Below are 12,501 nucleotides of genomic sequence, written 5' to 3' on the forward strand. Positions count from 1 at the left end.
CAAATACAGGCACCATTGCATCACACGACACTGATATGCACATATGTTCCTCTATATGACAGACAAGCACATGCATATTTTCTGCAACACTCAGTCACTTATTTCTATATTTCACAGAGAGAAAGGCTTCTGCACATGGGTGCAACATGCAAGTATTTAAACGCACACTAACTCAAACACACGTTGTCCTTTATCTTCCCCAATTACACACACACACATGCACACTCCTATATCATGCACAGTGGCATACACAGTCTCCTGGGGCACACACACTGGTGCATACACACACACAATGGTGCACACACACAAACTCTAATACACATGGTCTCCGGTACCATACACGCATACAGGAGGTCTTCTACAGTGTTCAGAAGTCCTGACCTCTTGCTACTCCAGCTGAAGTCAACGGGAGCCATGGGTGCCCAGCACCGATGAAAATTAGGCTTGTATTCCTGTTTCATATCGACACTGACAATCCAGTGCGCCCACCCTTATACTGCACCCATGTAGCGACAGCTGCATTTTCTCCTAATCTTTCTTTCTTTCTGCCACACACACACCCTCTCCCGTTTCATAGGCCTGCGCTGCCACATGCCTTCATGTAGTCCCATATCACATACCATCTGACGCATTCATGCTGGATCATAGTCAGTAACTGACCTATGCAGGGCCTTCTCCATGTATGCCCCACTGTCACACAAATACACAGCGGCCTGCACACAGTCCTACATATCTCACACACCCACACAAACATCCTTGTGTCTCACATACTGACACAGACAACTCTCTCTCGTGCCTGCATGCTCTTGTATGTTACATGCACAACCATCCCAGTCCCACCGCCAAGGCAGGCAGCAGAAGTCAGAGAGAAGCAGAGTGTGGAAAGGGCTTTAGCTGGATAACTGTCTCAAAGGAAACACTGAGCAAGGAGACAGCTGCTGCTGGATTCCCAGGTGTTGTGGGAGGACAGCGCCAAGAAAAATGACAACAGGCAGGCCATTAAAATTACCAGTGCCCAGATGGCTTTATGTCTGTGACAGGGCACAGGTAATGCCAGCCCGGCAGTATTACCTCTGCCACCAGCTGGGGTGGGGAGTAAGGGGCAGGGAAGCAGCTGTGCCAACACCAGGCAGCTAAAGATTCTCAGCGCAAACTGGTGGGCTGGGAACATAGTGGATGATGTCAATGCATCAGGGGGTGTCAGGGATCCCAGAGCTGAAGGAGAAAGCTGCTACTTCCCTCCACCCCCACCCCCAGCAGCTGCTGCCAAGTGAAGTGCTCATATACTGTGATGATCGGATTGGGTCCATCGGGCCCGCACACACCTGGGATCATATGACTGCTTAGGGTGGTTACAGCTGGACCCTTGGGCTCTAGTCCTAGCTCTGCCACAGATTCCCTGTGTGATCTTGGGCAAGTCAAGCCGGTACTCTGTGCCTCAGTTTCCCCAGAATGGAGCTATTCCCTACCTTACAGGGGTGTCTCAGTACAGCTGAGTGCTAGTGACAGATGGTTATTGGCTCATTTGCACTGGCTCTAGCATCTCCAGGTCCCCCCAGTGCCTTCATAAAACCCTCCACTTGGGAGAAACTCAGTGATGAGCCTAGGAAGAAGAAGGGAATGACTTCTTGGAAAGCGTGTCTGACTTAGACTCCTCCTTGGCCTTGCATGAGCATGTGTGTTGGTGCTTGGAGCCAGCCAGCCAGCTGAAAATCCAGCTGGAGAGTCCTCCTGCTGGTCCCTTTCTCTGAATAAAGTGGAGCCTCTCAAACTCCTTCCCTTTCCTTGCTACCTTTAATCACTTCCCCTAGCACCTTGCTTCATGCTTCTGGCCCTTTGCACCTAGTGGTACCTCCCTGAATGCATCACGGATTCTCGCCTGTCACCAAGTCAGCACTTGGCCTTTTGAGAGTGACTGACAGCTTTTGCCAGAGAGCCCACATTCAACCTCATGTGACCCCTGTGAGGCTAACCCTATTTTGTGGAGGGGGAAACTGAGGCAAAGAGCTGTTAAGTGATGTGCCCAAGGCTGGGCAGGGAGTCAGTGGCAGAATGAAAGGGCGCCTGAGCTGTGATTGGTGCCCTGGATTGACTCTTAGGAGCTCTAGATTAAATTCCCAGTTTTGTCACTCACTGTCTGTGCCACCTGGGGTAACTCACATCCCCTCTCTGTGCCTTTGTTTCCCATCTGTAGAAGAAGACATTAATCTTTCTTTAACTAGTGAGCTCTTCAGGGCTGGGACCATCTCTGACTATGTCTGTGTCCAGCACCACGGTGGGTGAGTGGGAGGCAGATCTTTGTTGTGGGCACTCCTGCAATGCAAATAATGAATAAGGACTGAACGGAGGAATGCTGAGTCTTTAGGGCACAACCTCTCTGCTTGTCCTCTGGCTTCCAAACACGCTCAGGAGTGGCAGTGTGTGATCTCGGGTGATCTTGTCGGTCCCTTCCATCCCTTTGAACCCTCTGGTCCCCCATCTCACCTGCTCCCAGGGCCCCTTGCAGCCCAGCTCCTTCCACGCTCCCTCATCCCTGCGTCTCCTTAGCTCTGCTGCCATCTTTGAGAGCTGATAACAGCTGCCCTGGGGGGATTAAGCACCACACACAGCGCCATCCACCTGGGAGGCACCCTGCTACCCTCTCCTGCTTGCATTCAGGCTGGGAGGAGGTGGGCACCAGGCTTTCTCCAAGAGATAAAACGAGACTGGGGGGGAGGGGAGGGGCAGGGGGAAAGTTTCAAAAATAACCAAGGCCTCTTAAGTTGTCAGTAGCTGATGCTGCAGCTGTGCTGGGTTGGTGGGCAGGGTAGTGGGGAGAGAGACATCCATATATCTCGGCTAATGCTCTCTGGCAGATTGGCGGCGCTAATGGATATTAAACGTGTCAGCGTCAAGATTTAGCAAAACGGCACCTCTATGGATCCATCTCATCCTGGCACATGGAGCCCAAAGGGGGAGAGAGAAGACCCAGCAGCTTGTGCATGCTAGTTGCAGAAGCCACTGCCCACATCACCAAGGAGCTCACTTGCATGAGTCCCCACCTTGACATCACAAATCCAGTGTGTGTGGGGCGGGATGGTGGTGGGGAATGGTTGGGCAGGGGGTAAGGGGAAAGGAAGAGGCAGCAGGCAGTTGGATGCATCAGCTGGTTTGTTGAATGAGGGTGCTGCTCTCCATGCTGGAGGTCTGTGGTCTCTGCTCCCATTCCAACCTGTTGGGCCTGGGCAGTGGGTTGGGCTGGTAGACACAGGGCATGCAGGTCTCCCTCTAAAGCTGGAGAAGAAGGAGGCAGGTTCTGAGACTCAATGGCAGTCTGGAGCCTGCCCTGTCTTCTCTGCACCCCATCATGGTGTTAGGCAGTGAAGTGTTGGGTAGCGCTTAGCCTATGCCTCCTGGCCATGTTTTCTGCCAGGGAGCCCGGCCAAGCTCTCCTTCCTGATCTGCGTGTGCTCCAGCCCTGGAGGATGGAGGAACCACCCGCTTTACTCTCCAGCACAGCACTAGGTGACAATGTGCTGCTGTCCTTCAGCATCCGGCCCTTGCTTGGGACCCTGTCCAGAGTGGCTCCAGACAGGACCTGGTCCAGAGCTCTTCGTATGGGGGAGAGGGGGATGACTGTAGTATCTTTGAACTGGTGAGAGAGATGGAGGAACCGAATGGGATCCCAAAGACACTTCTTGGAGCAATGAGCAGCCCCCACTTCCCTCCTCCAACTACCCCTTCTGGCCTATGGCACTGCACCTGCTGCGGGGGCTATCAGTGGAGCAATGGCGACACCCAGTGGCTAGTCTGGGTACTGTGTGGAAAGGCTGAAGGAGGACAGGTAGAGTCCCACCCAGGCTGCCCACTCCCTCCTTTCAGCCTCAGAGAGAAGTGTGCAGTCGGGTATCTTGAATGGGCTCCATCAGCACCCATCCCCTGCCTCAGTGAATCCCGAACCTCACCCCCTAGGAGTCAGAGTAAAGCCCCTGAAGGAATGTTCCTCCTTCACTAGGCAGCCTTGGTCTGTTCCCAGCCTCCCTTGGCTTTCCTATCTCTGGACCCCATGTCTCCTCCCCATGGCTGGCTGCCATGTTCACAGCAATTAGGGACAGCAGGTCAGGCAGCCCATCTCCAGCTAGCCAAAGAGCCTTCCCTCCTGGGCTCTGGTTAGTGACCCAAGTGATGGCAACTGACCTTGGCTGAAGATCCCCATTCTCAGTTCTGGGATGTACTCATGCATGAAAAAGCTCCTCCATCCCTCAATGCCCCTATAGCCTAAAGTGCCACAACACTGGTATCCCCTTGCCAATGGTCTATGCAAGGCTACTTCCTGCCTTTGCACAAGAAGGCCTACCATCCCTGACTCCGCTTTAACCTGCATCCGTCTCTCCACCTTGTGCTGGAGGTAACACAGGGTTTTCTGGAAGTAGGGGTTCAGCAGGAGAAGCCAGGTCAGGTTCTGTGTGGGTGGTGCTGTTTCGGGATGGCGTGGGCTTGGATAATGGGCTGAGAGGAGTCTTCAGCTCTGGCGTCTTGGGGCAGGATGCCCTGAATCAGATTGGTGGGTTGGTTTCCATAACAATGATTCAGTTACCAGGACACCTCCAAAGGGTAATGAACTCATTTCAGCTTAAATGGACAGGGCTTGTTAAGAAGCAGCCAAGGAACCGTGGCCTTGTCCCTCCCAGTCCAAACCTCAGGAGAGTTGGCAGGTAGAAGCCAGAAAGAAAAGAAGGGGAGAAGTCAAAGCAAGAGTGAGGAATGCCACAAGCGAGCAGAAAGCTGGAGATGGGTGAGAAAAGCACAGCGGAAGAGGAGAGGGAAAGAGGGTAGATGAAAAGGAGAGAAGAGTGGTGAGATCTGAACTCCCCCCGGGCCTCTGGTTTACCTTGCTTGTTTGAGCTTTCATAGCACAAAGAACCAGCCGTTCCTGAAACTGCAGCCCCACCTCCCCCTTGTTAGTCTGTGTATTGCAGCAGCACCTGGAGGCCCCAGCTGCAATCAGGGCCCCACTGTACTAGGTGCTGTACATACACATTGTGAGAGAAGGTCCTTGCTCCAAGAAGCTTACAGTCTAAGCAGGCTGGAGACTGAACCTTGGAATGGAGCAGTGTCTTGAGTCTCCCACACTGAGCCCTCCCAGCCCGGCCCCTCTGAGGCAAGTCCTCTGGCTCTGCCTCACTAACATGCTTGGCCCTCCTTCCTTCCCCTTCTCTGTCTCTTTCCATCCTTGCCCCTTGCTCTGTCTGGCTCTGAGACAGGCATCAGCACACAGAGCTTCATCCTGGCGGATTCACTGGTGCTCCCCCACCAGACACCCAGGGTGGGGGCATGAATGGAAAGTCATCCAGTTCTCTCCACCCTCACACCCAGAGCTAGAGAAAAGGGCAGTGGGTGCAGCACCGCCCATTCATTTCAGGGTGCTGGTGCAGAGCCTGTGATCGCAGTGGGGCACTGGCGCCAGCATTCTTCACCCTCTGCCCCGCTCTGAAAGCAGCAAGACTCACCCCTCAGGGGGCCTGATGAGCTTTGTTTTCCTCCCTCCCTGTGGCACTGCACTGGGGTGGATGGGAAACAGGGCCTTGAAATAGGCTGGGTGGGAAAGGGCTCCACATTCCTCTCTGCTGAGCACCCTCCCCTAGCGGATCTCCCCCTCCCCACCACGGGACTCCCTTCCCCCTGGAGTAACCCTCCCAGAGAATCTCCCCCTCCTGGGATCTCTCTCCCCAAGCACCCCTCCTTATCTCACAAACCCACCCTCCCGCCAAGGATCGCTCCTCACCTTGAACAATTTTCTCCTTCCACCTTCCCTGAATCTCCCCCCTCCCCCAGTGATTCCAGGCCATTATTGCCCTGGAAGCAGATGCCCCTTTGTGTTCTCTGGGGGAAGCAGGCCCCAGGCTGTCCCGTCTCCTTGCCCCCGGGCCTGCAGCAGTGGCGGCTGAGGAACATGCTGCAGAGGGGGCGGCGGCTGTCGCAGCGTGAGCCAGGCGAGCCGCTGAGCTGGTTTGGGCATTCTGGTCGCGGCAGCGTGCAAAATCCCATTATGGTTTTACTACGGTGAGTTTAATACACTGAACCCTCCGCTGCTCCAGCTGCCCCTGCTAGGCGCCTCTGTAATTCACACCAACAGGTTTTCAATCTCTCAGCAATCCCAAGCCGGCAGCCACAGCTCAGCTGGGAAGGGAGGGGAGCATCAGCTCCCAGGCTAGCAGAAAGCAGCCCATCACCCACAGCAAAGACACCGGCAGGCCTGCTGAGCGCTGGCAGCTCCCCTTCAGCTACTGTCCTGCTCAGCAGCTGGGAAATCAAGGCAGTGAGGGGCAGGGCCATGGGGCGCAGCTGTCTCCCTTGGGAGCCCCTGGCAGAGAGCCACGGGGAACATCTGCCAGGTGCACTGCCTCGTCCTGCACTGAGGTACTTGTTATGGGCCCACATCTAGGCTGGATTTCACATCCTCCTCCTGGGTCAGAGAGCTGCCTGCTGAGTCCCACACCTCCAGCTGCCTAATGCCGCTGGTGTGCCGGAGAGGAAGAAATGGCTTTGTGCTTATGGCACTGGCTTTGGACACTCAAGACATTCCCATCTGCGACATAAGGCCAGTTGTCCTGTTTTGTTTGACTAGTCTGCAAGGTCTTTGGGGTGGGGACCGTGTCTTGCTGTTTGTACAGCACCCAGCGCAGTAAGGTCCTGCTCTTGTCTGCAGCCTCTGGGTGCTTCTAAAATAAAAATTAAGAAAAGACAGACCAGCCAGATTGTCACCTCTCTTTTGGCCACAGTTTTGCTGTCTGGCTTGAGAGTACAGTTGCATCAGTGTGAATATGCATGTAGATGTGTGACAGGGTGTTCTCGGTAGGTACATTGACTAGTGTAGAAGGGACACATTAGTTCTCCCTGTCTGGATAGCCTGGGGAGAGGATAGGCTTGAGTCGCCACTTCCCTTAGCAACATTTTTAGCCCCTTCCACCCAGGAATCCCAGTGTGCTTTGCACTCACGAATCTGAACTCAGAATAGCTCCTGTTAGTTGGGCATCTGTTGGACAGCTGGAGGGGAAATGAGGCACAAAGAGGCAAAGTGACATGGCCAAGGTCACCGGGGAAGTCTGTGGCAGCGCTGGGAATAGAACCCAGGTGCATACTTTAAACATTAAGCCATGACTTCTCTCTGAAATATAAAACTACTAGAGGTTTGTGTTTGTATTGTGCTGGGTGGGAGATGTAGGGCTCTGGGTGTTTAGGGGCTATATTTATGGTAGCGGGCATGGGAGTGTATTCCTATCTAGAGTGAAATGTGTGTTTAATGGCATAGCTGTGTATGCATTTAAGTATTGTTGGAACTGGATGTCTTTAGGGTGTCAGCAGAAGGGTGGCTATGCTTGGAGGGCACAGGAGTAGGGGTGGGCAGTGTTGCCAATGCTTGCAATATTATCATGACTGCCATGATATGTGATGTTGTTCTAAAAACCCCAGCTCCTGGAGTCATGGGGTCAATTTAAAGAAAAAAGCAAGTGCCTAGCCCGGATGGTTGCTGAGAAACACCTGAAAATGTAAAGCAAGTGCACGCTATAGACTCAGAAACCAGAAGGTAAAGATAAAGACCCAACAAGGTACAAATCTCAGGATTTGAGGGTGGAGGTATGATTGCTGAATACTGGGGGTAGGAATGTAAGCAGCTAGTGGTGACGGAGCCGGGGGTGTATCTCTTCAGGTGTAGATGTGTATGGGCAAAGGTGTGTGTGGGTTACAATCATAGAATCAAGATTAGGGTTGGAAGAGACCTCAGGAGGTCATGTAGTCCTACCCCCTGCTCAAAGCAGGACCAACCCCAACTAAATCAGCCCAGCCAGGGCTTTGTCAAGCTTGGCCTTAAAAACCTCCAAGGATGGAGATTCCACCACCTCCCTAGGTAACCCATTTCAGTGCTTCACCACCCTCCTAGTGAAATAGTGTTTCCTAATATCCAACCTAGACCTCCCGCACTGCAACTTGAGACCATTGCTCCTTGTTCTGTCACCTGCCATCACTGAGAACAGCCGAGCTCCATCCTCTTTGGAACCCCCATTCAGGAAGTTGAAGGCTGCTATCAAATCCCCCTCACTCTTCTCTTCTGCAGACTAAATAACCCCCGTCCCCTCAGCCTCTCCTCGTAAGTTATGTGCTCCAGCCCCCTACACATTTTCATTGCCTTCCACTGGACTCTCTCCAATTTGTCCACATCCTTTCTGTAGTGGGGGGCCCAAAACTGGACACAATACTCCAGATGTGGCCTCACCAATGCTGAATAAAGGGAAATAATCACTTCCCTCAATCTGACGGCAGTGCTCCTACTGATACAGCCCAGTATGCCTTTAGCCTTCTTGGCAACAAGGGCACACTGTTGACTCATATTCAGCTTTAAATAAATAAATATTTTGAACTGGAAGGGACCCTGAAAGGTCAGTAAGTCCAGCCTCTTGCCTTCACTAGCAAGCCCAAGTAATGATTTTCCCCTAGATTCCTAAATGGCCCCCTCGAGGACTGAGCTCACAACCCTGGGTTTAGCACGCCAATGCTCAAACCACTGAGCTATCTCCCCCTTTCTTGTTGACTGTAATCCCCTGGTCCTTTTCTGGAGGACAACCGCTTTGTCAGTCGGTCCCCAGCCTGTAGCAGTGCATGGGATCCTTCCATCCTCAGTGCAGGACTCTGCACTTGACCTTGTTGAACCTCCAATCCTCCAATTTCTTTAGGACACTCTGGGTCCTATCCCCACCCGCCAGCATATCTACCCTTCCCCCAGCAAACAGATAATTAATGAAGATGTTGAACAAAACCTGCCCCAGGACAGACCCTTGGGGCACTCCGCTTGATACCAGCTGCCAACTAGATATTGAGCCATTGATCACTACCCATTGAGTCTGATGATCTAGCCAGCTTTCTCTCCACCTTATACTCCATTCATCCAATCCATACTTCTTTAACTGGCTGGCAAGAATACTGTGAGAGAACGCGTCAAAAGCTTTGCTAAAGTCAAGGTATATCACGTCCACCGCTTTCCCAAATCCACAGAGCCAGTTATCTCATCATAGAAGGCAATTAGGTTGGTCAGGCATGACTTGCCCTTGGCGAATCCATGTTGACTATTCCTGATCACTTTTCTCTCCTCCAAGTGGTTCAAAATGGATTCCTTGAGGACCTGCTCCATGATTTTTCCAGGGTCTGAGGTGAGGATTCACCGTCTTTCTCTTTTTAAAGATGGGCACTATATTTGCCTTTTTCCAATCATCTGGGACCTCCCCCGATCACCACAAGTTTTCAAAGATAATGGCTAATGGCTCTGCAATCACATCAGCCAATTCCCTCAGATGCATTGCATCTGGCCCCATGGACTTGTGCATGTCCAGTGGACTCCGAGCTGGGGCAGGCGGTTGGGGTGTGGGAGAAGTTTCAGGGTGGGGGGTCCCACGGTGCTTACCGTGGATTCCAGAAAGCGGCCGTCATGTCCCTGCAGCCCCTAAATGCCTGGGTGGCCAGGAAGGCTCTGCATGCTGCCCTCGCACCCACAGATGCCTCCCCCACAGCTCCCATTGGTTGCGGTTCCTGGCCAATGGGAGCTGCAGAGCCGGCCCTGGGGTAGGGGCAGGGCACAGAACCTCCCTGGCCCCCCATGTGTCTAGGGGCTGCAAGTACCTGGCAGCTGCTTCCATGAGCTGTGCGGAGCTAGGGACTGCAGGTACCCTGCCTTAGCCCCAGCCCACCACTGGGCTGACAACTGGATTTTTAATGGCCCAGTCGGCAATGCTGACCAGAGCCGCCAGGGTCCCTTTTTGACTCGGCATTTTGGTCGAAAACCGGACACCTGGCAACCCTAGCTGAGTGTCAGTGGTGCAAATCCAGAGGGACCCTGCAGGAGTCGATGCGGTTATCTCAGTGCAGGAGATAAGACTCGGACCTTCTCACTCTGACCCTCTCAGTTCCCCTCACTCCTTGCAGGCCTGGGCTTTCCAGGTGCTCAGCCTTGTGCAGCGCTGGCTTCTGGAAGAGTGGTGAGGTGTTTTCTCCAGTCAAAAGGCAGCAACTGAGGCAGAGCAACCCTGCCGGTTCCAGACAAATCACTATAATCTCTGCCTCCTCTTCCTTCTGCTTGGAGAGAGCCATGTATCTTTTCCATTTAGGTAATAACAGACTGCTGGCAAAGCTTTCAGCACAGAGCTGAGCTGCAGGTGATCAGCCGGCGCTGTGGAGTCTGGCTCCAGTTCAGCGGCTTGCCTTCTGGTGATAATTGGGGGCTTTCCCGGGGCCCTGCCAAGGAAGGGCCTTCACTCCCTGAAGGCAGCCTGCTCGGGGAATCTTGTGTGCCCTCAGAGCGCTCTAGAGGCAGCACCACCCCTGCTGAGGGGGCTAGAGGGGGCTCTGGGGAGGGGCAAGGGCAGAGAAGGGGCGAGGGTACAAACTCTTGGGATAGCAGCTAGTTGAGAAACAATAGTGGTGTTTCATGAAAAAAAATAGTTTTCTTGAAGTGGTCATGACAAACCGCTCCTCAAGCGTGGAATCTGGTTTGATGATTGAAACCAAACATTTTTCGCAGATATTTTTCGTTTGCTTTTTTCTCTCTCTCCCTCCCCCATCTGTTCCTTTCCCATTTGCCCCTGAAAAAGGACAGGGAAAAGGAGAGAAGTGGAGGAAGGAAGGGGGCAAGAAAACAAACCCAAACTAGATTTTTTTTGAGGTGGAGGGAGAGTGGATTGGGCAGTTGTTAAAATAGCAGAAAAAATAGAAAAAAAATAACCATTTTACACACACATAAATTCATGTAGAAAAAGGCCAATTTCACACACTCCCATTGCATCACAAAAATCAACCAGCTCACAAAGCTCCCCAGACACAGATACAGTCTCCAATCTCCCTGACACAGACACACTGGCCCCTCTTGGACCCCTCACTCCAGAGGCCCCCACGCTGCCCAAAGAGGAGCGTGAGGAGGGGAAGGGGGGGAGGGCGCTGTGTGTGTGTGTGAGATGCCAACCTCTCAGGGCTGTGACTACAGCTGACAAGTTTGCTTAATAGAAATAAATATTCATATAATTGATTAGCCATAATTACAACCTAAATCACCCCCTCTTCACCCAGCTCAATGAGCCTGTGACCCACAGGGGGAGAAAAGGCAGCAGCAAAAACTGTCTCTCCTGCCTTTATTATTAGGAGGTCTCTGTCCCTAATAGGAAAAGGCTGTCTTGGATCTTCTCACCCTACAGCTCCTTGTCCCAGAATAGCCCCCAGGCCCCACCCCAGAAATAGGCCTGTCTCAATAGCTGCCCCCTCCGAAGAATCCCCTGGGCCAGACTGGAATGGTGCTGTATCTATAGATCTCTCTCTCCACTCAGCTGGGATGTATTTACACTGTGGAATGCCCCACTCAGGAGTTAAGCCCATGCATTTTTGCAGTGTAGACATATCCTCTGACTCCCCTCCGCCCCACGCTAGCAGCCTTCTCACTAATCTCGACTCCCCATTCCCCCACTGGGGTGAGTCTCTACAGCCAGAGATCTACCCTGGCTGCAGCCTCCTGGGAGGTGAGACAGGAGCTGCGACTGGGCCCGCAGACAGAGTTGGGGTGAGGAGCAGAGCTAGGCAGGTTTCCAGCTCCATTCCTTCACCTTGCCAGGAACGGGCCAGCTCTTGGCTCCCTGCTGTGCTTGGATTGTGATGCCTTTGTTGGTTTTGCGGCTGCCCCCAGCTGGGCGAGGGGAGTGGGCATGTGCAGAATGGCAATGTCCCCCTGGTGGCAGCAGGGAGTGGCCCAGCCAAGTGAGGGGTTGTGGGGGAGGAGGGGGGCCGAGAGCACAGAGACGCTGGAAGGAGGGCCGCGTGCCTTCTCCCCGGGAAGGAGGGGGCTATGGCTGGTGCCCCAGTCTCATGGTTTGTACAGTGCCTCAAAGCCCTGGGGAGGCACAGCCTGCTGGAGCTAAGCAGAAGGACCCATAGCCAGGAAGGCCTTTTACTGCTATTCCTGCCCGTGCAGGCAACCCAGACACCCGGGCTATCATGGGGGTGCTGGGTGGCTAATGAGGACCCATGCACTCCCCCTGCCCCTTCCACTGCATCACGTCTCGTCTCCTGGGGCAGCATGCAGTGGGAGGAGAAGGTCCAGGGGACACATTCTGGCCCAGTGAGAATGAAATGACGTGTGAGTCGCTGAGACAGGCCTCATTCATCTTCGTCAATGGGCAGGGGAAGAATTGGAAATGGCAGGATGAGATTAGACTGCAGCACATCCCTGTCACAGTCATTTAGATCCCCGCCACCTCGCCACTGTGTGAGAGCGTGGGCAGCTATGGTGCTGTCCATTCGGGAGCCTCGGCACGGCGCTTCCCCCACCTCTAGAGTCAACCTCCTCTGGGGGGTGGGGAAAGCTGCTGAGACCCTGTGACATTCAGGAATGGGAGGGATGGGTGGCTCATAGTACAACTGAGAACCACCCTCAACCCCTGCCCCAGTCAGATCCTCCCTTTTCCCTCTGTGCTGCACCCCTTCCTCTAA

Source organism: Gopherus flavomarginatus, chromosome 1, assembly GCF_025201925.1.
Source record: "Gopherus flavomarginatus isolate rGopFla2 chromosome 1, rGopFla2.mat.asm, whole genome shotgun sequence".
Classification (NCBI taxonomy): domain Eukaryota; kingdom Metazoa; phylum Chordata; order Testudines; family Testudinidae; genus Gopherus; species Gopherus flavomarginatus.